Source organism: Carassius gibelio, chromosome A5 (genome assembly GCF_023724105.1).
Source record: "Carassius gibelio isolate Cgi1373 ecotype wild population from Czech Republic chromosome A5, carGib1.2-hapl.c, whole genome shotgun sequence".
In the NCBI taxonomy this organism is placed as follows: domain Eukaryota; kingdom Metazoa; phylum Chordata; class Actinopteri; order Cypriniformes; family Cyprinidae; genus Carassius; species Carassius gibelio.
In genome coordinates, this window is record NC_068375.1 from 1,553,382 (window position 1) to 1,579,199 (window position 25,818).

The 25,818-nt window shown below is 34.8% G+C and overlaps 3 long non-coding RNA genes across 5 annotated transcripts in view; 2 read left to right on the top strand and 1 right to left on the bottom strand.

Annotated features, from left to right (window-relative positions):
* LOC127988449 (uncharacterized) overlaps positions 1-20,828 on the top strand; it is a 114,477-nt gene extending 93,649 nt beyond the window's left edge. For 2 of the 3 annotated variants that reach the window (XR_008161666.1, XR_008161662.1), the window contains exons 2-3: positions 13,921-14,737; positions 20,519-20,828. This is a non-coding gene — a long non-coding RNA (uncharacterized LOC127988449). Of the gene's footprint in view, positions 1-747; positions 1,750-13,760; positions 14,738-20,518 lie in introns of those variants that run through there. The other variant, XR_008161661.1, reaches the window with a different exon arrangement.
* LOC127988459 (uncharacterized) lies at positions 16,015-22,596 on the bottom strand. The gene is made up of 2 exons (XR_008161669.1): positions 22,461-22,596; positions 16,015-16,676 (listed from the first exon to the last, which is right to left on the bottom strand). It is a non-coding gene; the product is annotated as an uncharacterized LOC127988459 (long non-coding RNA).
* Positions 22,597-22,909: 313 nt separating this feature from the next.
* Positions 22,910-25,818, top strand: part of LOC127988478 (uncharacterized) — a 103,415-nt gene continuing 100,506 nt past the window's right edge. Inside the window, exon 1 of the long non-coding RNA XR_008161673.1 lies at positions 22,910-23,013. This is a non-coding gene — a long non-coding RNA (uncharacterized LOC127988478). The remainder of the gene's footprint in view (positions 23,014-25,818) is intronic.

A 25,818-nucleotide genomic window follows, 5' to 3' on the forward strand; every position in this document is an offset into this window, starting at 1 on the left:
CTTGTCAGTGTGAATTAAATCTAAGTATCTATTTGTATTTTTAACCGATTTAAAAGTGAAAGTAAAAGTCCGGGAATTGAACCTGTAGGGGCGCTATTTCTCTCAGACAATGGAAGTCTGAAGCACATATACTCAAACAGAGGGACAGAGTGAGATGAGATGTCTGACAGTTTTTTAATTTTCTGTTATCCATACAGTGTTGTAAAGTCGTGAAACTATCCATATTTACTCAGAATGACTTTTTTTCTGTACGAAAAAAGGTTTTGAAGTGTTTGGAATTTAAAAATGCAGGAAAATTAATAATTCCATTTTTACTGTCATTTAAAAAAATCACCACGACAAAACCGTTTAAGCTATCCAAAATCCATTGGCAATTTAAGTTGTTTAAAATGTTTTGGCATCATGTAGACAAAGTTTGGTGTGTATAGTGTTACTCTCCTCTGAGCAGTATGCATTAATTCACAGCTAAATGTAAAAAAAATCCACATTCAAATCAAAATAGCTGACTTCCTGTTGATCGTAGCTGATGACTGTGAATTAGAAAGTTGTCCGTCTTGATAAGAAAAATTTTTGTACCGAGTTTGGTGTCTGTAGCTAAAACTAACCCCGCCACTTTTGACAAAAGGTGGCGCTATAGAGTGCCTCTTCCACGCCCTCTTATGAACTTTTGCCAGTGTCTAGTTATCATAAATACTGATATGTGTTCTGAGTTTGATGAAATTCTAAGCATGTTATATGCCTCAAAATCACCTGAGAAGTATTCCAGTTTAACATGTTGCCACGGCAACAATATTTTTAGATATCAATATCCCCCCAGCAGATTTATATCGGCTGTGTTTTAACATTATTCTGATGAAGTTTGAAGCAAATCGAGTAAAAATAAGATGCTGAATTCAAATCATTTTGAAAATGACACACTTCCTGCTGCCAGTTGGTGGCGCTATAACTTTGACTCCTAATAGTCACATATATGCAATCGACATCATACAACGAATAATCTGATGCAGTTTGATTAAAATCAGGAAATGTATGTGGATGGTATTAGACACTTCCTGTTTCTCATTTCTCGCCATAATTTCAACACCTCGCCACGAGCAAACCGTTCGAGATATCAAAAATCCCCTGGCAATTTTTCATCCCCAATGTCTTGAGATCATGTTGACCGAATTTGGTGGCAATCGGCAAAAAAACCTATGACAAGTATTTCAAATTCCAGAGCATGCGCTTTTTACATAACTCTAAATAGCTGACTTCCTGTTGGGCGGAGCCGAATGACATGCAGTACGAAAGTTGTTCAGCACGATGAGCTCTATATGTGTACTGAGTTTCATATTAATACGAGCAAGTATGTGTGAGCTATACATCAACATTTATGACTGTGTTCCAGGGGGCGCCATAGAGCCCCTGTGCCACGCCCGGGTCCCAGCCTCTGCAGGCTCCTAAAGGCCACAGATTCCAAAGTGTGCGCAAATTTTCAAGAGTTTTTGAGTATGTTAAGGACCCCAAAAGCCCCCACAACTTTGACGAAAAATATGAATACTAAACCCTAAATATCCAACTTCCTGTTGGGCGGAGCCTATGACATGCAGTACAAAAGTTGTTTGGTTTGATGAGATCTACATGTGTACCGAGTTTCGTGTGTCTACGTGCAAGTATGTATGATATATGGCCCTCAGTATTCCAGGGGGCGCTGTAGAGCCCCTGTGCCACGCCCGTGTATCAGTCTCTGCCCGGCCCTAATGGCCGCAGGTTCCAATGTATGTGCCAATTTTCAAGACTTTTTAAGCATGTTAAGGGCCCCAAAAGCCCCCGAAACCTTGAAGAAAAATAATAATAAATATAGCTGCAAGCAGCGATGGCGGGCTCAAGCCACCAATGCCATCGCCACCCCGGTGGCATCGGGAAAACTGTGCCCAGCGGGCATAAGCATTTACAGTAACCCTCTGACAATCAAGTTTTAAGGAATGCGGCAGTTAAAGGGTTAATCCGACCAATCTAGACTTTGAAATCACATACACAGAACAATTTATATAACTTTAGTAACACATTATTTTTATAAAAATAAAAACAAAACAAAAGAGAACTGGAGCGCTGCTGGAATCCCTTGTATCCTCTGGTGCTCTTGGAAGGGTTAAATATAGAAAAAGATTTTGGAAAAAAATCCAAGTCCAGGCACTCAATAGGATGCAAAAGTTAAAAAGCCTTTAATGGTTGGGCTAAAGCATTAAAACACCAACGCGTATCGGCCCATTGGCCTTCATCAGGGTGTTGGTAACAAACAGACAGAATCACGCAGTACTTATAGTTGCATTGGTTTCAGGTGTGCCACTCTGGCACTTGTAACACAATTTTTTGGCCACTAGAGGCAATAGTTCAGATAATGGCTAATACCAAAGATCAAACCATACAAATACAAGATAAGGGATCTCCAAGTGGAAGAAAAAAAAAAAAAAAAAAAAAAAAAAAAAAAAAAAACAGGAGAGAGTAACACCAATACAAACATCTTGTGTACTCCACACAATTATATCCATAAAGTCAAATAAATGTGTAGAGGCTAGTTACCCATCTTACTTCTGGATTCATTGTCAAGATAGTTCCAAAGCAACAGGAGAAAAATATTATTATGGGCATTACAGTACATTAAAAGAACAGTCAACATTCACGGACAACAATACACTGTCCCTATTGAGACACAACTTTTACAAAAAAGGTGAGAGGTCAAAGTCTTCATTAAGACCTGGATGACTAGTAGCCCTCAAGGAATAGATCCAATATGTCTCCCTTTGTTTAAGGCGTTTGATGATATCCCCACCCCTGGCATCCAGGCGAACAGCCTCAATGCCCACTACTCTTAGGGTCGAATCACTCCCATGTTTTGCGTCTATATAATGTTTGGCCATTGGATAGTTCATATTTCCAGTCCGAATGGCATATCTATGTTCAGCTACCCTGTCTCTTAGTCTCCTTTTAGTAAGGCCTATATAAAAACAGCCACAAGTACACTCTAAACGATAAACAACATGGGTAGAATTGCAATTTATAAAACTGTTAATAGTGTAAGTCTTATTGCTAAAAACATCCATAAATTTGTCAGTTTTAGCAATATTCTCACAATAATTACAATTACCACAAGGAAAGTTACCCTTGGGTTGACGAAGCCAAGTTTCACGTTTAGGAGCAGGGAGGTGACTTCTTACTAACCTGTCCTTAAGTGTGGGGGCCCTCCTAAAACTGATTCCAGGGGGTTCCGTGAATATTTCCCGTAAAGTCGGGTCACATTCAATAATGTTCCAGTTTTTCTTTATAATGTGTTTAATCTGGACAGCCTCCTTGCTGTAATGAGTGACAAAATAGGGTTTCTGTGTTGATACTCTATTGGGTCTAGACTGAAGCAAGCTCTTCCTTTCAAGTGATTGGGCTCGATTATGAGCTTGAACAAGAGTTTTTGTTTGGTAACCTCTTTGTTGAAAACGCCGCTGCATATCCAAAGACTGATACTGGAAATCCTGATCTGAATCACATATACGCCTTAGTCTCTGGATCTGTCCAAAGGGTATGTTATCAATAAGCCATGGGGGATGAAAACTATTAGCATGCAGCAAGGTATTACGATCTGTTGACTTTCTGAAGATAGATGTATGTAGGAATCCCTCATTATCTTTTGAGATCCGTAGATCAAGAAAGTTGATAGTGTGTAAATCATAATCCAAACTAAATTTAAGGTTCTCATTTAAGCTATTAACATATACATGGAAGTCTACAAGTTCTTTTTCTGAACCTGAGAACATCAAAATCACATCGTCAATATATCTACCCCACCACAAGATTTTATCTTTAAAAGGGTTGACGTGGGAAAATATATAGCGCTCCTCCCATAAGCCTAGAAACAGATTGGCATAGTTGGGAGCAAAACAAGCACCCATTGCAGTCCCCTTTTCTTGTCTATACAATATGTCTTGAAAGAGAAAGATGTTGTTCTTTAAAGAACAACATCTTTTTTTTATATTTAAAAAAAATGTATAAGGTGTGCATTATAGCTGACACCTATATGAACACATTACAATTGTTTTGTGACTGCAAGTCTTTCTTCTCAAATGCTATTGAGCTTCAAATTTGCATTTGAGCCCATGTGAAAAAGTAGCAAATTTACATATGACTTACAGTTTGTTGTAATAAATATCAAACATTCAAATTAATTGTGCATTATAGCTGTCACCTAGATGAACAATTACAGTTGTTTTTGTAAGTAATTCTCTTCAAATGCTACTGACGTTAGAAAAGTGTATAACAATATCACATGTAACTTTAGAGACCGTCCCTAAATTTGAGACTCTTGAATGTCCACTGTCAAGACAGCTTTATGCCTTTTTTTTTTTTTTTTTTTTTTAGTTTTCTTTTCTCTGTGTCGGATTGCTGATGTCCTATACCCAGGCATAGATGTCCATCCATCAATTACGAACATTCAGCCGCAAACATGAGGTGTGAGCGGTCGCGAGCGCGGATGGGAGAATGGCGCATGTTTTTTGTTTTGTTTTTTTTTTAAAGCAACTGGGATGGTGCCCCCTCTGGGAGTTGGTGCCCTACGAAGACTGCATACTCTGCATATAGGGAGTGGTGGTACTATCTGGAAGATATATTCCTCAAACCATCGTACAAGAGGAGGTGATGCTAATCCTTCAAGAATCGCTCAAAAGCTATTTAAGTGTACAGTTTCATTTTATTGCATCTTGAAATAAATATTTCTGAATTCTGAATCAAACTGGGTTGGGTTTATTTATTTATTTTATGAGACAACTGAGACTTTAATCTCCTTTGTAATATATGTGCTTTTTATTAAACCAAGAACAATTTATTTATAGATGTATTACTGCTTAATAATGACTATTATTAAGGGAAAAGGATTTATAATCATGAACTATTTACTAATGCTTAGCTAATGAGTGCAGTTATTATAAAGTGTTACCAATGCATTTACTAATGTTAACAAATTAGACATTATTTTACAGTGTTACCAAATCCTTAAATAATTTATTAGTGTTTTGTAATGATTTTAATTACCTATAAGCATTTGTGAAATAGTTTTGCTTGCATTGCAGCTTTATCTGTCAGTTGAAGAGTTTTACTGTTACATCCATGAGATTAATAAATGTCATGTCACAGAATGTCATAGGTCAGTATCAAATGAGTTTGAAATTATTATTTGCAGCACAAATAAGGATTATTAGGATGTTTTTAAATCCCTAAAACTGTCAGAAAAGGATAAGGCCTAAGAGATTTCTTAACCTGTAATGAAAGGAAAAAAACGCCACCATTAGCAACAACAAAAACAATAACAATTTAAAATACAGATTTTTTTTCCTGATTATTAAAGGGATGATTAGGTCTCTCTCTCTCTCTCTCTCTCTCTCTCTGCCAGACAGCCCCTCCCTACAGTCCACATACACTGTCAATCACCAAAAATTCACAGTCACCAACCCCCTCACACTCCCCCTCCCTCTCCCCCTCCCTTTCCTCACACAGACAGAGTGGCCAGAGTGAGATCATGTCAGTTGAGAAGTCTGACAGTTTTCACATTTTCTTTTATCCATACAGTGTTGTAAAGTCGTGAAACTATGCATATTTCCTCAGAATGATTTGATCTCTGTATGAACAAATGCTTTGAAGACAATTAATGTTTCCCTTTTTACTGTCATTTCAAAAAATCACCACGACAAAACAGTTCAAGCTAACCAAAATCTGTTCGCAATTTAAGTTCCTCAATGTTTTTTCTTCATGTCGAAAAAGTTTGGTGTGTATAGTGTACTTCCCCTGTGAGGAGCATTCATTAATTCACAAAATAATCTTCCCAAAAATCCATATTCAAATCAAAATAGTGGACTTCCTGTTGGTTGTAGCTTATGACTGTGAATTAGAAAGTTGTCCGTCTTGATAAGAACAATTTATGTACCAAGTTTGGTGTCTGTAGCTAAAACTAAATAAAATGCATTATTATTATTACTATTATTAGCTGTACACTTGATAAAAAATGTTCAATATAAACTTATGCAATTGTGTGTGTGTGTGTGTGTGTATATATATATATATATATATATATATATATATATATATATATATATATATATATATATATATATATATATATATATATATATATATATATATATATATAAATTCAAGTGTACAGTTTTCTTTTATTGCATCTTGAAATAAATATTTATGAGTTCTGTGTTTGTTTATTTTATTTATTTTATTTTTTATTTTTCATTTTTTTAGGAAGATTACAGCCTTTAATCTCCTCAAAATAAATGTGCATATAAACCATGAACAATTAAATTATAGCTGTATTTATAAAATGCTTACTAAAATATTAATTTTGGGAGAAGGCTATATAAAGCATGAACTGACTATTTACTAATGCTTAGCTAAGAATTGCAGCTATTATGAAGTGTTACCAATGCATTTACTAATGTTAACAATTGAGACATTATTTTAAAGTGTTACCAAATCCTTAAATAATTTAAAAGTGTTTTGTTATGATTTCATTAACCTATAAGCATTTGTGAAATAGTTCTGCTTGCATTACAGCTTAGTCTTCATCTGTGAGCTGAACAGTTTTACTGTTACATCCTTGAGATTATGTAAATTCAAATAAATGTCATGTCACAGGGTGTCAGAGGTCAGTATCAAATGAGTTTGAAATTATTATTTGCAGCACAAATAAGGTTTTTTAGGATTTTTTTTAATCCCTGAAACTGTCAGAAAAGGATAAGGCCTAAGATATTTCTTAAGCTGTAATGAAAACAGCACAATTAGCAACAACAACAAAAAAATAACAATTTAAAAAACAGTTTTTTTTTTCTGGTGATTAAAGAGATGTTTAAGTCTCTCTCTCTCTCTCTCTCTCTCTCTCTCTCTCTCTGTCTGTCTGCCACTCAGCTCACACCCCTCCCCCACTCACACTCACACACACACACACAGTCAGCACTCATACATTCCTCAAACAGAGTGACAGAGTGAGATCAGATGTCTGACAGTTTTTTAATTTTCTTTTAATCATACAGCGCTGTAAAGTCATGAAACTATGCATATTTCCTCAGAATCACTGGTTTTCTAAATGAAAAATGTTTTTTAAAGGTTTGGAAGCTGCAATTTAAAAATAGAAGACGATTAATGTTTCACTTTTTACTGTCATTTCAAAAAATCACCACGACAAAACCGTTCAAGCTAACCAAAATCTGTTCGCAATTTAAGTTCCTCAATGTTTTTTCTTCATGTAGACAAAGTTTTGTGTGTATAGTGTACTTCCCCTGTGAGGAGTATTCATTAATTTTACAACTGTAAAATCTCAAAAATACACATTCAAATCAAAATAGCCGATTTCCTGTTGATCGTAGCTTATGACTGTGAATTAGAAAGTTGTCCGTCTTGATAAGAACAATTTATGTACCAAGTTTGGTGTCTGTAGCTAAAACTAACCCCCCCACTTTTGACAAAAGGTGGCGCTATAGAGTGCCTCTTCCACGCCCTTTTCAAAGCTTTTGCCATGGTTTAGCTATCTTTAATACTGATATCTGTTTCGAGTTTCATGTAAATCTGAGCTTGTTGTCTGCCTAAAAATCATCAGAACAGAACATTCAAGTTTGACACGTTGCCATGGCAACACTATATTAGATATCAATATCCCCACAACAGATTTTCTTCGGCCGTGTTTTGTCATTATTCTGATGAAGTTTGAAGCAAATCGAGTAAAAATAAGATGCTGAATTCAAAGAGTTTTGAAAATGATTCACTTCCTGCTGCCAGTTGGTGGCGCTATAACTTTGACTCCTAATAGTCACATATATACGATTGGTATCATACAACGAACAAACAAATTAAGTTTGATCAAATTCAGGAAATGTATGTGGATGTTATTAGACATTTCCTGTTTCTCATTTCTCGCCATAATTTCAACGCCTCGCCACGGGCAAACCGTTCGAGATATCAAAAATCTCTTCGCAATTTAGCATCCCCAATGTCTTGAGATCGTGTTCACCGAGTTTTGTGGTGAACGGGTGGAGTTCCTCAGAGGAGTATATCAAATTCCAGAGCATGTGTTTTTCATAAAACCCTAAATAGCCAACTTCCTGTTGGGCGGAGCTTATGACATGCAGTGTGAAAGTTGTTTGGTTTGATGAGTTATATATATGTACCAAGTTTCATATGTATACGTGCAAGTATGCATGATATATGGCCCTCAGTACTACAGGGGGCGCTGTAGAGCCCCTGTGCCACGCCCGTGTATCAGACTCTGCCCGGCCCTAATGGCCGCAGGTTCCAAGGTGTGTGCCAATTTTCAAGAGTTTTTGAGCATGTTAAGGACCCCAAAAGCCCCCGAAACCTTAGAAAAAAATTAGAAGAATAAAAAAAAAAAAAAAAATAAATAATCCTAAGGAAAACAATAGGGCTCTCGCCCTCCAGGCTTGAGCCCTAATAACAAATAATCCTAAGGAAAACAATAGGGCTCTCGCCCTCCAGGCTTGAGCCCTAATAATAACAAATAATCCTAAGGAAAACAATAGGGCTCTCGCCCTCCAGGCTTGAGCCCTAATAATAATAATAATAATAATAATAATAATAATAACAAATAATCCTAAGGAAAACAATAGGGCTCTCGCCCTCCAGGCTTGAGCCCTAATAATAATAATAATAAATATAGCTGCAAGCAGCGATGGCGGGCTCAAGCCACCAATGCCATCGCCACCCCGGTGGCATCAGGTAAACTGTGCCCAGCGGGCACATGCATTCACAATATCCCTCTGGCAGTGAGGTTTTAAATGATATGGCAGTTAAAGGGTTAATCCGAATCATCTAGACTTTAAAATCACATTCACAGAACAATATATATATATATATATATAACTTTAGTAACACTTTACAATAAGATTTCATTTATAAACATTATGTTAACATGAACAATATTTATATAGCATTCATTCATGTCAGTTAATATTCCAAATTAAACATTAAAACATTGTTTTATTGTGATTTTTTTCCAAGCACATTTTACCAATTCCAAACCATATCAATCTTAATAACTACCATTATTTTTTATTTAATCATTTATGAGTGCTATACAATAGTCCAGGAAAGCTGGAAGAGAAAAACAGGTCAAGAAGAACTGACAAAAAGAATTGCAAAATAATTAGGAATTAATGTGAAGATTAATTTTTAGTCAATTCTGCAAGACAGACTTTCAGGAAAGGAGGTGGAATAAAAATGAGCTCCTAAATCTTAATCCCGGATTCTGGAAGATATATTCCTCAAACCATCGGACAAGAGGAGGTGGTGCTGGTCCTTCACGAGTCACTCTAATCTGTTAATTAAGCCTATATATAAAGTCTTAATATATAGTATTTCACAATACTTCATAGTATTCTAATTAAATAATTTTTTGGAATCTTAGATCTCTCAGAACCTGGCACATTGTAATTCTGAGACTCCAGGAAAGTGGCAGTTCTGTAAAATGTTGGCGCTGGAGACTAAATGCTCCCTGATAGTTTCACACCTAATTCACTTAACACACACACAAACACACACACACACACACACACACATTAACCACAGTGACAGAGGGACAGAGTGACATCAGATGTATGATAGTTTTTAAATTTTCTATCATCCATATAATGTTGTATAGTCATGGAACTATGCATATTTCCTCAGAATGACTTGTCTGCTATGTGTACATTTTTTTGAAGTGTTTAGAAGCTGCACTTTAAAAAAATAAAAGACATTTACTGGTTACTTTTTTACTGTTATTTCAAAAAATCACCACGCAAAATCATTCAAGCTATCCAAAATTCATTCACACCTGTTCTGTAAGATAAATTCTTTAAACAGTGGTAAAAGAGGATGTGGTGCTGAACCTTCAAGAGTCACTCAAAACGTATCTGTCCATAAAGCTTATAAAGAATTATTCTTAATATACAGTTCACAATACTTCAGCTTGTTATTCTAATTAAGTGAGGGTCATTTTATCAGTAAAATACATAAAATACATATTATTTTTCTTTGAAAGATTTCTATAAATGATTTAAATCATACTTGTTTTACAATAATTATTTAAAAGTAATCCTATAGCTCCATCTGGTGGTCATTATTGGAACTAAGAATTGCAAGCTTGATTTATAAGTTATGATAGTTTTAATTTTATGCTGGCTCTTGAAAATGATAAAGCTATGAAACTTACTGTGCTTCCTTCAAATGATGACTTCTACGTATATAAAAAATTATGAAGAGTTGGAATGAAAAATTTTAAAGATATAGTAACATAACGATTGTATTTTTTTATGTTACTTTAATAAATCGCTATGGCCACACCATTTAAGCTATCCTAAACCCATTCGCAATTTAACATCTTCAGTATATTAGCTTCATGTTAAAAAAGTTTGCTGTGAACTTGTGTCTTCTTGGAGGAGTATGAATTCATTTACAGGCTGATTTTATCATAAATCCACAATAAAATTTCTGAGTTCTGTATCAATCTGTGTTGTTGTTTTTTTTTTTTTTTTTTTTTTTTTTTTTCATAGGAAGATAACTGACCCTTTACTCTCCTTTTTAATAAATGTGCTTATAACCCAAGAACAAGCTTTTTATAGCTGTATTTATAAACTGCTTACTACTGACTATTAATATTGGGACAAGGCTTTATAAAGCATGAACTGAATATTTACTTTTTGAGTTTGAAATTATTATTTGCAGCACAAATAAGGTTTTTTAGGATTTTTAAAAATCCCTAAAACTGTCAGAAAAGGATAAGGCCTATAAGATTTTATGTGAGTGGCTAAATTTATTTGTTTTTATAACTATAATGCATAAACTATGAAATTATACAAAATGTATAAAAATGTACAACAGTTATTCTTTTCCAATGTTTTTTATTTATTTATTTATTTAATTTTTTTTTTATTTTATTTACATTTCAAAACATTTGCCTACTGCAATCATTCTAAACAGCTTGAATAAAACCTGTTAATATTTATTATAGACCACTGTAACTGTGTATAATCTAACAAACAAGTTTATTATGAAAATAAAAGTGTACACCAGATAAATTGGACGATAAAGAAATTGCTAACAATAGTATAATAGAGCATGTTTTAGGTTTTTAGGCGTTTAGATGCAGAAATGGACAAATCAAATGTAAAATAAAATGTAATTGATTTAATTAAATATAGATTAATTCTTCTTAGAGCAAAATAATAAATAAATAAATAAATAAATAAATACGTACACACATTAAAAAAAGCAGCCAAGATGAATGAGTTTCATTTTTTATATGGATCAAAATTGAAGACAGAAGCAGCTGGTATATGCGGTCACTTAATATTAAAATCCAGTAGATCCATTTCAGATTTATTTCTCAACAGTTTATGTTCACGTGGCTGTTTTCGTTTATAGTCGCCAAGCTATTATGTATTTTGAAATAATCTTGTCCGTGATGTGTTCGTTCGTACGACGAAAGGCAGAATCCTGCAACTCGAGAGATATATGTTATTCTGCCAGTCGCGCTTTCAAATAGTCTTGTACACTTAAACGGGTCACAAACACCTGCATTTAGCTCTTGTAGTGTTACAATGGGTTTATTGTGTGCATTTGTGGTAATATTTTATTTAAAAAAGCTCTTAAACAAGAATAAATTCGTTTGTTTTGAGCTCGACACTGTACGCGCTGATCGGAGGCGGTGGTTTCAGATAGGCAGCCGCAAATAATTCATTTTCACACAAACAGTTCAAAAACATCAGAATTTAGCTCTTGTTGTGTTCTAATTGGTTGATTGTGTGATATCGCTGTAATAATTTATTTTTAAAAGCTTTAAAACAGGAATAAATTCGTTTTTTCTGAGCTCTTTACTCCAGACGCTCGTGATCACAGCGGTGATTCATCTCTCCTATTTCTCACGTATCTCTGGCCAGAAATAATTTATCCATGAGCCCTGAACCGGTAATAATCAGATATGTTGGTTTAGCTTGTCAGTGTGAATTAAATCTAAGTATTTATTTGTATTTTTAACCGATTTAAAAGTGAAAGTAAAAGTCCGGGAATTGAACCTGTAGGGGCGCTATTTCTCTCAGACAATGGAAGTCTGAAGCACATATACTCAAACAGAGGGACAGAGTGAGATGAGATGTCTGACAGTTTTTTAATTTTCTGTTATCCATACAGTGTTGTAAAGTCGTGAAACTATCCATATTTACTCAGAATGACTTTTTTTCTGTACGAAAAAAGGTTTTGAAGTGTTTGGAATTTAAAAATGCAGGAAAATTAATAATTCCATTTTTACTGTCATTTAAAAAAATCACCACGACAAAACCGTTTAAGCTATCCAAAATCCATTGGCAATTTAAGTTGTTTAAAATGTTTTGGCATCATGTAGACAAAGTTTGGTGTGTATAGTGCTACTCTCCTCTGAGCAGTATGCATTAATTCACAGCTAAATGTAAAAAAAAATCCACATTCAAATCAAAATAGCTGACTTCCTGTTGATCGTAGCTGATGACTGTGAATTAGAAAGTTGTCCGTCTTGATAAGAAAAATTTTTGTACCGAGTTTGGTGTCTGTAGCTAAAACTAACCCCGCCACTTTTGACAAAAGGTGGCGCTATAGAGTGCCTCTTCCACGCCCTCTTATGAACTTTTGCCAGTGTCTAGTTATCATAAATACTGATATGTGTTCTGAGTTTGATGAAATTCTAAGCATGTTATATGCCTCAAAATCACCTGAGAAGTATTCCAGTTTGACATGTTGCCACGGCAACAATATTTTTAGATATCAATATCCCCCCAGCAGATTTATATCGGCTGTGTTTTAACATTATTCTGATGAAGTTTGAAGCAAATCGAGTAAAAATAAGATGCTGAATTCAAATCATTTTGAAAATGACACACTTCCTGCTGCCAGTTGGTGGCGCTATAACTTTGACTCCTAATAGTCACATATATGCGATCGACATCATACAACGAATAATCTGATGCAGTTTGATTAAAATCAGGAAATGTATGTGGATGGTATTAGACACTTCCTGTTTCTCATTTCTCGCCATAATTTCAACACCTCGCCACGAGCAAACCGTTCGAGATATCAAAAATCCCCTGGCAATTTTTCATCCCCAATGTCTTGAGATCATGTTGACCGAATTTGGTGGCAATCGGCAAAAAAACCTATGACAAGTATTTCAAATTCCAGAGCATACGCTTTTTACATAACTCTAAATAGCTGACTTCCTGTTGGGCGGAGCCGAATGACATGCAGTACGAAAGTTGTTCAGCACGATGAGATCTATATGTGTACTGAGTTTCATATTAATACGAGCAAGTATCTGTGAGCTATACATCAACATTTATGACTGTGTTCCAGGGGGCGCCATAGAGCCCCTGTGCCACGCCCGGGTCCCAGCCTCTGCAGGCTCCTAAAGGCCACAGATTCCAAAGTGTGCGCAAATTTTCAAGAGTTTTTGAGTATGTTAAGGACCCCAAAAGCCCCCACAACTTTGACGAAAAATATGAATACTAAACCCTAAATATCCAACTTCCTGTTGGGCGGAGCCTATGACATGCAGTACAAAAGTTGTTTGGTTTGATGAGATCTACATGTGTACCGAGTTTCGTGTGTCTACATGCAAGTATGTATGATATATGGCCCTCAGTATTCCAGGGGGCGCTGTAGAGCCCCTGTGCCACGCCCGTGTATCAGTCTCTGCCCGGCCCTAATGGCCGCAGGTTCCAATGTGTGTGCCAATTTTCAAGACTTTTTAAGCATGTTAAGGGCCCCAAAAGCCCCCGAAACCTTGAAGAAAAATAATAATAATAACAAAATATAGCTGCAAGCAGCGATGGCGGGCTCAAGCCACCAATGCCATCGCCACCCCGGTGGCATCAGGTAAACTGTGCCCAGCGGGCACATGCATTCACAATATCCCTCTGGCAGTGACGTTTTAAAGGATATGGCGGTTAAAGGGTTAATCCGAATCATCTAGACTTTAAAATCACATTCACAGAACAATATATATATATATTCCCCAAACATATATATATATATATATATTTAGTAACACTTTACAATAAGATTTCATTTATAAACATTATGTTAACATGAACAATATTTATATAGCATTAATTTATGTCAGTTAATATTCCAAACTTAAACATTAAAACATTGTTTTATTGTGATTTTTTTCCAAGCACATTTTACCAATTCCAAACCATATCAATCTTAATAACTACCATTATTTTTTATTTAATCATTTATGAGTGCTATACAATAGTCCAGGAAAGCTGTAAGAGAAAAACTCCTTATATTCATGTGTGCAGAATTATTAGGCTGTTTTCTTTTACAGATGAAATGCGCTAAAAAAGAGTTTTAACTCAAACTGTTTTAACTCAAAGTCGAAAATTATGAAATACCCATGAGAAATATCAAACACAAATGCAATACAGAAATGGATAAGTTAAGACTTGACCATTGTACAAAAATGCTGACTGGGTCATGAGGTCAGAAAAGAAGAAGAAGAAAAAAAAACAGGTCAAGAAGAACTGACAAAAATAATTGCAAAATAATTAGGAATTAATGTGAAGATTAATTTTTAGTCAATTCTGCAAGACAGACTTTCAGGAAAGGAGGTGGAATAAAAATGAGCTCCTAAATCTTAATCCCGGATTCTGGAAGATATATTCCTCAAACCATCGGACAAGAGGAGGTGGTGTTGGTCCTTCACGAGTCACTCTAATCTGTTCAGAAAGCCTATATATAAAGTCTTAATATATAGTATTTCACAAAACTTCATGGTATTCTAATCAAATCATTTTTTGGAATCTTAGATCTCTCAGAACCTGACACATTGTAATTCTGAGACTCCAGGAAAGTGGCAGTTCTGTAAAATGTTGGCACTGGAGACTAAATGCTCCCTGATAGTTTCACACCTAATTCACTTAACACACACACACACACACACACATACACACACACACACACACACACACACATTACCCACAGTGACAGAGGGACAGAGTGACATCAGATGTATGATAGTTTTTTAATTTTCTATCATCCATATAGTGTTGTATAGTCATGAAACTATGCATATTTCCTCAGAATGACTTGTCTTCTATGTGTACATTTTTTTGAAGTGTTTAGAATCTGCACTTAAAAAAATAAAAGACATTTACTGGTTACTTTTTTACTGTTATTTCAAAAAATCACCACGACAAAACCATTCAAGCTATTCAAAATTCATCCGCACCTGTACTGTAAGATACATTCTTTAAACAGTGGTAAAAGAGGATGTGGTGCTGATCCTTCAAGAGTCACTCAAAACGTATCTGTCCGTAAAGCCTATAAAGAATTATTCTTAATATACAGTTCACAATACTTCAGCATGTTGTTCTAATTAAGTGAGGGTCATTTTATCAGTAAAATACATAAAATTCATATTATTTTTCTTTGAAAGATTTCTATAAATGATTTAAATCATACTTGTTTCTACAATAATTATTTAAAAGTGATCCTATAGCTTCATCTGGTGGCCATTATTGGTACTAAGAATTGCCAGCTTGATTTATATGTTATGATAGTTTTAATTTTATGCTGGCTCTTGAAAATGATAAAGCTATGAAACTTACTGTGCTTCCTTCAAATGATGACTTCTAGGTATATAAAAAATTATGAAGAGTTGGAATTAAAAATTTTAAAGATATAGTAAAATAACTATGGTATTTTTTTATGTTACTTTAATAAATCTCTATGGCCACACCATTTAAGGTATCCTAAACCCATTCGCAATTTAACATCTTCAGTATATGGCTTCATGTTAAAAAAGTTTGGTGTGAACTACTTGTGTCTTCTTGGAGGAGAATGAATTCATTTACAGGCTGAGTTTATCATAAATCCACAATAACATTTCTGAGTTCTGTATCAATCTGTGTTGTTGTTTGTTTATTTTTATTTTTTTATTTTTCATAGGAAGATAACTGACCCTTTACTCTCCTTTTTAATAAATGAGCTATTTATAGCTGTATTTATAAACTGCTTACTACTGACTATTAATATTGGGACAAGGCTTTATGAAGCATGAACTGACTATTTACTAATGAGTGCAGTTATTATAAAGTGTTATCAATGCATTTGCTAATGTTAACAAATTAGACATTATTTTACAGTGTTATCAAATCCCTTAAATGATTTGTAAGTGTTTTGTAATGATTTTATTGACCTAAAAGCATTTGTGAAAGTTCTGCTTACATTACAGCTTAGTCTTGATCTGTGAGCTGAACAGATTTACTGTTACATCCATGAGATTATGTAAATTCAAATAAATATCATGTCACAGGATGTCAGAGGTCAGTATCAAATTAGTTTGAAATTATTATTTGCAGCACAAATAAGGTTTTTTAGGATTTTTAAAAATCCCTAAAACTGTCAGAAAAGGATAAGGCCTAAGATTTCTATGTGAGTGGCTAAATTTGTTTGTTTTTATAACTATAATGCATAAACTATGAAACTATACAAAATGTATAAAAAAGTACAAGTTATTCTTTTCCAATGTTTTTTATTTATTTACATTTTTTTTTTTTTTTTTTGGGGATTTACATTTTTAAAAATTAGCCTATGGCAATCATTCTAAACAGCTTGAATAAAACCTGTCAATATTTATTATAGACCACTATAACTGTGTATAATCTAACAAAGGAGTTTATTATGAAAATAAAGTGTGTACACCAGATAAATTGGACGATAAAGAAATGGCTAACAATAGTATAATAGAGCATGTTTTAGGTTTTTAGGCGTTTAGATGCAGAAATGGACAAATCAAATGTAAAATCAAATGTAATTGATTTAATTAAATATAGATTAAGTCTTGTTAGAGCAAAATAATAAATAAATACGTACACACATTAAAAAAGCAGCCAAGATGAATGAGTTTAATTTTTTATATAGATTAAAATTGAAGACAGAAGCAGCTGGTATATGCGGTCACTTAATATTCAAATCCAGTAGATCCACTTCAGATTTATTTCTCAACAGTTTATGTTCACGTGGCTGTTTTCGTTTATATTAGCCAAGCTATTATGTATTTTGAAATAATCTTGTCCGTGATGTGTTCGTTCTTACGACGAAAGGCAGAATCCTGCAGCTCGAGAGATACATGTTATTCTGCCAGTCGCGCTTTCAAATAGTCTTGCGCACTTAAACGGGTCACAAACACCTGCATTTAGCTCGTGTAGTGTTATAATGGATGTATTGTGTGCATTTATGGCAATAATTTATTTTGAAAAGCTCTTAAACAAGAATAAATTCGTTTGTTTTGAACTTGTGACACTGTGCGCGCTGATCGGAGGCAGTGATTTCATATAGGCAGCCACGAATATTTCATTTTCACACAAACAGTTCAAAAACATCTTAATTTAGCTCTTGGTGTGCTCTAATTGGTGAATTGTGTGATATCGCTGCAATACTTTATTTTTAATAGCTATAAAACAAGAATAAACTCGTTTTTTTCTGAGCTCATCATTCCACACGCTCCTGCTCAGAGCGGTGATTCATCTCTCATGTTTCTCACGTATCACTGACCACACATCAATTATTAATGAGCCCTGACCTTATAATAATCATATATGTTGGTTTAGCTTGTCAGTGTGAATTAAATCCAAGTATTTATTTGTATTTTAACCGATTTAAAATCGAAACCAAAAGACAGTCTCCTCCCTTTTTTATTCCGGTAACTGCACCTGTAGGGGCGCTATTTCTCTCAGACAATGGAAGTCTAAGCACACTCACTCAAACAGAGGGACAGAGTGATATGAGATGTCTGACAGTTTTTTAATTTTCTGTTATCCATACAGTGTTGTAAAGTCATGAAACTATGCATATTTACTCAGAATAACTTTTTTTCTTTATGAAAAAAGGTTTTGAAGTGTTTGGAATTTAAAAATGCAGGAAAATTAATAATTCCATCTTTATTGTCATTTTAAAAAATCCCCACGACAAAACCATCCAAGCTATCCAAAACCCATTCACAATTTAAGTTCCTCAATGTTTTTTCAACATGTACACCAAGTTTGGTGTGTATAGTGTTACTCTCCTCTGAGCAGTATGCATTAATTCACAGCTAAATGTAAAAAACAATCCACATTCAAATCAAAATAGCCGACTTCCTGTTGGTCGTAGCTGATGACTGTGAATTAGAAAGTTGTCCGTCTTGATAAGAACAATTTTTGTACTGAGTTTGGTGTCTGTAGCTAAAACTAACCCCCCCACTTTTGACAAAAGGTGGCGCTATAGAGTGCCTCTTCCACGCCCTCTTATGAAATTTTGCCAGTGTCTAGCTGTCACTAATACTGATATGTGTTCTGAGTTTGATGAAATTCTAAGCATGTTATATGCCTCAAAATCACCTGAGAAGTATTCCAGTTTGACATGTTGCCACGGCAACAATATTTTTAGATATCAATATCCCCCCAGCAGATTTATATCGGCTGTGTTTTAACATTATTCTGATGAAGTTTGAAGCAAATCGAGTAAAAATAAGATGCTGAATTCAAAGCATTTTGAAAATGACACACTTCCTGCTGCCACTTGGTGGCGCTATAACTTTGACTCCTAATAGTCACATATATGCGATCGACATCATACAATGAATAATCTGATGAAGTTTGATTAAAATTAGGAAATGTATGTGGATGGTATTAGACACTTCCTGTTTCTCATTTCTCGCCATAATTTCAAAGCCTCGCCACGAGCAAACCGTTTGAGATATCAAAAATCCCCTGGCAATTTTTCATCCCCAATGTCTTGAGATCATGTTGACCGAGTTTGGCGGCAATCGAGTAAAAAACCTATGACAAGTATTTCAAATTCCAGAGCATGCACTTTTTACATAACTCTAAATACCTGACTTCCTGTTGGGCGGAGCCTATGATATGCAATACGAAAGTTGTTCGGCACGATGAGATCTATATGTGTACTGAGTTTCATATTAATACGTGCAAGTATGTGTGAGCTATACATCAACATTTATAACTGTGATCCAGGGGGCGCCGTAGAGCCCCTGTGCCACAACCCAGGTCTCAGCCTCTGCAGGCTCCTTCAGGCCACAGATTCCAAAGTGTGCGCAAATTTTCAAGAGTTTTTGAGTATGTTAAGGACCCCAAAAGCCCCCACAACTTTGACGACAAATATGAATAATAAACCCCAAATAGCCAACTTCCTGTTGGGCGGAGCCTATGATATGCAATACGAAAGTTGTTTGTATTGATGAGTTCTATATGTGTACCGAGTTTCGTATGTCTATGTGCAAGTATGTATGATATATGGCCCTCCATATTCCAGGGGGCGCTGTAGAGCCCCTGTGCCACGCCCGTGTATCAGTCTCTGCCCGGCCCTAATGGCCGCAGGTTCCAATGTGTGTGCCAATTTTCAAGACTTTTTAAGCATGTTAAGGGCCCCAAAAGCCCCCAAAACCTTGAAGAAAAATAATAATAATAAATAATAATAATAATAACAAATAATCCTAAGGAAAACAATAGGGCTCTCGCCCTCCAGGCTTGAGCCCTAATAATCCTAAGGAAAACAATAGGGCTCTCGCCCTCCAGGCTTGAGCCCTAATAAATATAGCTGCAAGCAGCGATGGCGGGCTCAAGCCACCAATGCCATCGCCACCCCGGTGGCATCAGGTAAACTGTGCCCAGCGGGCACATGCATTCACAATATCCCTCTGGCAGTGACGTTTTAAAGGATATGGCGGTTAAAGGGTTAATCCGAATCATCTAGACTTTAAAATCACATTCACAGAACAATATATATATATATTCCCCAAACATATATATATATATTTAGTAACACTTTACAATAAGATTTCATTTATAAACATTATGTTAACATGAACAATATTTATATAGCATTAATTTATGTCAGTTAATATTCCAAACTTAAACATTAAAACATTGTTTTATTGTGATTTTTTTCCAAGCACATTTTACCAATTCCAAACCATATCAATCTTAATAACTACCATTATTTTTTATTTAATCATTTATGAGTGCTATACAATAGTCCAGGAAAGCTGGAAGAGAAAAACTCCTTATATTCATGTGCAGAATTATTAGGCTGTTTTCTTTTACAGATGAAATGCGCTAAAAAAGAGTTTTAACTCAAACTGTTTTAACTCAAAGTCGAAAATTATGAAATACCCATGAGAAATATCAAACACAAATGCAATACAGAAATGGATAAGTTAAGACTTGACCATTGTACAAAAATGCTGACTGGGTCATGAGGTCAGAAAAGAAGAAGAAAAAAAAAAAACAGGTCAAGAAGAACTGACAAAAATAATTGCAAAATAATTAGGAATTAATGTGAAGATTAATTTTTAGTCAATTCTGCAAGACAGACTTTCAGGAAAGGAGGTGGAATAAAAATGAGCTCCTAAATCTTAATCCCAGATTCTGGAAGATATATTCCTCAAACCATCGGACAAGAGGAGGTGGTGCTGGTCCTTCATGAGTCACTCTAATCTGTTCATAAAGCCTATATATAAAGTCTTAATATATAGTATTTCACAATACTTCATGGTATTCTAATCAAATCATTTTTTGGAATCTTAGATCTCTCAGAACCTGACACCGAGTAATTCTGAGACTCCAGGAAAGTGGCAGTTCTGTAAAATGTTGGCGCTGGAGACTAAATGCTCCCTGATAGTTTCACACCTAATTCACTTAACACACACACACACACACACATACACACACACACACACACACACACACACATTACCCACAGTGACAGAGGGACAGAGTGACATCAGATGTATGATAGTTTTTTAATTTTCTATCATCCATATAGTGTTGTATAGTCATGAAACTATGCATATTTCCTCAGAATGACTTGTCTTCTATGTGTACATTTTTTTGAAGTGTTTAGAAGCTGCACTTAAAAAAATAAAAGACATTTACTGGTTACTTTTTTACTGTTATTTCAAAAAATCACCACGACAAAACCATTCAAGCTATTCAAAATTCATCCGCACCTGTACTGTAAGATACATTCTTTAAACAGTGGTAAAAGAGGATGTGGTGCTGATCCTTCAAGAGTCACTCAAAACGTATATGTCCATAAAGCCTATAAAGAATTATTCTTAATATACAGTTCACAATACTTCAGCATGTTGTTCTAATTAAGTGAGGGTCATTTTATCAGTAAAATACATAAAATTCATATTATTTTTCTTTGAAAGATTTCTATAAATGATTTAAATCATACTTGTTTCTACAATAATTATTTAAAAGTGATCCTATAGCTCCATCTGGTGGCCATTATTGGTACTAAGAATTGCCAGCTTGATTTATATGTTATGATAGTTTTAATTTTATGCTGGCTCTTGAAAATGATAAAGCTATGAAACTTACTGTGCTTCCTTCAAATGATGACTTCTAGGTATATAAAAAATTATGAAGAGTTGGAATTAAAAATTTTAAAGATATAGTAAAATAACTATGGTATTTTTTTATGTTACTTTAATAAATCTCTATGGCCACACCATTTAAGGTATCCTAAACCCATTCGCAATTTAACATCTTCAGTATATGGCTTCATGTTAAAAAAGTTTGGTGTGAACTACTTGTGTCTTCTTGGAGGAGAATGAATTCATTTACAGGCTGAGTTTATCATAAATCCACAATAACATTTCTGAGTTCTGTATCAATCTGTGTTGTTGTTTGTTTATTTTTATTTTTTTATTTTTCATAGGAAGATAACTGACCCTTTACTCTCCTTTTTAATAAATGAGCTATTTATAGCTGTATTTATAAACTGCTTACTACTGACTATTAATATTGGGACAAGGCTTTATGAAGCATGAACTGGCTATTTACTAATGAGTGCAGTTATTATAAAGTGTTATCAATGCATTTGCTAATGTTAACAAATTAGACATTATTTTACAGTGTTATCAAATCCCTTAAATGATTTGTAAGTGTTTTGTAATGATTTTATTGACCTAAAAGCATTTGTGAAAGTTCTGCTTGCATTACAGCTTAGTCTTGATCTGTGAGCTGAACAGATTTACTGTTACATCCATGAGATTATGTAAATTCAAATAAATATCATGTCACAGGATGTCAGAGGTCAGTATCAAATTAGTTTGAAATTATTATTTGCAGCACAAATAAGGTTTTTTAGGATTTTTAAAAATCCCTAAAACTGTCAGAAAAGGATAAGGCCTAAGATTTCTATGTGAGTGGCTAAATTTGTTTGTTTTTATAACTATAATGCATAAACTATGAAACTATACAAAATGTATAAAAAAGTACAAGTTATTCTTTTCCAATGTTTTTTATTTATTTACATTTTTTTTTTTTTTTTTTTTTGGGGATTTACATTTTTAAAAATTAGACTATGGCAATCATTCTAAACAGCTTGAATAAAACCTGTCAATATTTATTATAGACCACTATAACTGTGTATAATCTAACAAACGAGTTTATTATGAAAATAAAGTGTGTACACCAGATAAATTGGACGATAAAGAAATTGCTAACAATAGTATAATAGAGCATGTTTTAGGTTTTTAGGCGTTTAGATGCAGAAATGGACAAATCAAATGTAAAATCAAATGTAATTGATTTAATTAAATATAGATTAAGTCTTGTTAGAGCAAAATAATAAATAAATACGTACACACATTAAAAAAGCAGCCAAGATGAATGAGTTCAATTTTTTATATAGATTAAAATTGAAGACAGAAGCAGCTGGTATATGCGGTCACTTAATATTAAAATCCAGTAGATCCACTTCAGATTTATTTCTCAACAGTTTATGTTCACGTGGCTGTTTTCGTTTATATTAAACAAGCTATTATGTATTTTGAAATAATCTTGTCCGTGATGTGTTCGTTCTTACGACGAAAGGCAGAATCCTGCAGCTCGAGAGATATGTTATTCTGCCAGTCGCACTTTCAAATAGTCTTGCACACTTAAACGGGTCACAAACACCTGCATTTAGCTCGTGTTGTGTTATAATGGATGTATTGTGTGCATTTATGGCAATAATTTATTTTGAAAAGCTCTTAAACAAGAATAAATTCGTTAGTTTTGAACTTGTGACACTGTGCGCGCTGATCGGAGGAAGTGATTTCAGATAGGCAGCCGCGAATATTTCATTTTCACACAAACAGTTCAAAAACATCTTAATTTAGCTCTTGGTGTGCTCTAATTGGTGAATTGTGTGATATCGCTGCAATACTTTATTTTTAATAGCTATAAAACAAGAATAAACTCGTTTTTTTCTGAGCTCATCATTCCACATGCTCCTGCTCAGAGCGGTGATTCATCTCTCGTGTTTCTCACATATCACTGACCACACTTCAATTATTAATGAGCCCTGACCTTATAATAATCATATATGTTGGTTTAGCTTGTCAGTGTGAATTAAATCCAAGTATTTATTTGTATTTTAACCGATTTAAAATCGAAACCAAAAGACAGTCTCCTCCCTTTTTTATTCCGGTAACTGCACCTGTAGGGGCGCTATTTCTCTCAGACAATGGAAGTCTAAGCACACACACTCAAACAGAGGGACAGAGTGATATGAGATGTCTGACAGTTTTTTAATTTTCTGTTATCCATACAGTGTTGTAAAGTCATGAAACTATGCATATTTACTCAGAATAACTTTTTTTCTGTATGAAAAAAGGTTTTGAAGTGTTTGGAATTCAAAAATGCAGGAAAATTAATAATTCCATCTTTATTGTCATTTTAAAAAATCCCCACGACAAAACCATCCAAGCTATCCAAAACCCATTCACAATTTAAGTTCCTCAATGTTTTTTCAACATGTACACCAAGTTTGGTGTGTATAGTGTTACTCTCCTCTGAGCAGTATGCATTAATTCACAGCTAAATGTAAAAAACAATCCACATTCAAATCAAAATAGCCAGCTTCCTGTTGGTCGTAGCTGATGACTGTGAATTAGAAAGTTGTCCGTCTTGATAAAATCAATTTTTGTACTGAGTTTGGTGTCTGTAGCTAAAGCTAACCCCCCCACTTTTGACAAAAGGTGGCGCTATAGAGTGCCTCTTCCACGCCCTCTTATGAAATTTTGCCAGTGTCTAGCTGTCACTAATACTGATATGTGTTCTGAGTTTGATGAAATTCTAAGCATGTTATATGCCTCAAAATCACCTGAGAAGTATTCCAGTTTGACATGTTGCCACGGCAACAATATTTTTAGATATCAATATCCCCCCAGCAGATTTATATCGGCTGTGTTTTAACATTATTCTGATGAAGTTTGAAGCAAATCGAGTAAAAATAAGATGCTAAATTCAAAGCATTTTGAAAATGACACACTTCCTGCTGCCACTTGGTGGCGCTATAACTTTGACTCCTAATAGTCACATATATGCGATCGACATCATACAATGAATAATCTGATGAAGTTTGATTAAAATTAGGAAATGTATGTGGATGGTATTAGACACTTCCTGTTTCTCATTTCTCGCCATAATTTCAAAGCCTCGCCACGAGCAAACCGTTTGAGATATCAAAAATCCCCTGGCAATTTTTCATCCCCAATGTCTTGAGATCATGTTGACCGAGTTTGGCGGCAATCGAGTAAAAAACCTATGACAAGTATTTCAAATTCCAGAGCATGCGCTTTTTACATAACTCTAAATAGCTGACTTCCTGTTGGGCGGAGCCTATGATATGCAATACGAAAGTTGTTCGGCACGATGAGATCTATATGTGTACTGAGTTTCATATTAATACGTGCAAGTATGTGTGAGCTATACATCAACATTTATAACTGTGATCCAGGGGGCGCCGTAGAGCCCCTGTGCCACGCCCAGGTCTCAGCCTCTGCAGGCTCCTTCAGGCCACAGATTCCAAAGTGTGCGCAAATTTTCAAGAGTTTTTGAGTATGTTAAGGACCCCAAAAGCCCCCACAACTTTGACGACAAATATGAATAATAAACCCCAAATAGCCAACTTCCTGTTGGGCGGAGCCTATGATATGCAATACGAAAGTTGTTTGTATTGATGAGTTCTATATGTGTACCGAGTTTCGTATGTCTATGTGCAAGTATGTATGATATATGGCCCTCCATATTCCAGGGGGCGCTGTAGAGCCCCTGTGCCACGCCCGTGTATCAGTCTCTGCCCGGCCCTAATGGCCGCAGGTTCCAATGTGTGTGCCAATTTTCAAGACTTTTTAAGCATGTTAAGGGCCCCAAAAGCCCCCGAAACCTTGAAGAAAAATAATAATAAATATAGCTGCAAGCAGCGATGGCGGGCTCAAGCCACCAATGCCATCGCCACCCCGGTGGCATCAGGTAAACTGTGCCCAGCGGGCACATGCATTCACAATATCCCTCTGGCAGTGAGGTTTTAAAGGATACGGCAGTTAAAGGGTTAATCCGAATCATCTAGACTTTAAAATCACATTCACAGAACAATATATATATTAGTAACACTGTACAATAAGATTTCATTTATAAACATTATGTTAACATGAACAATATTTATATAGCATTCATTCATGTCAGTTAATATTCCAAACTTAAACATGAAAACATTGTTTTATTGTGATTTTTTTCCAAGTACATTTTACCAATTCCAAACCATATAAATCTTAATAACTACCATTATTTTTTATTTAATCATTTATGAGTGCTATACAATAGTCCAGGAAAGCTGGAAGAGAAAAACTCCTTATATTCATGTGTGCAGAATTATTAGGCATGTTTTCTTTTACAGATGAAATGCGCTAAAATAGACTTTTAACTC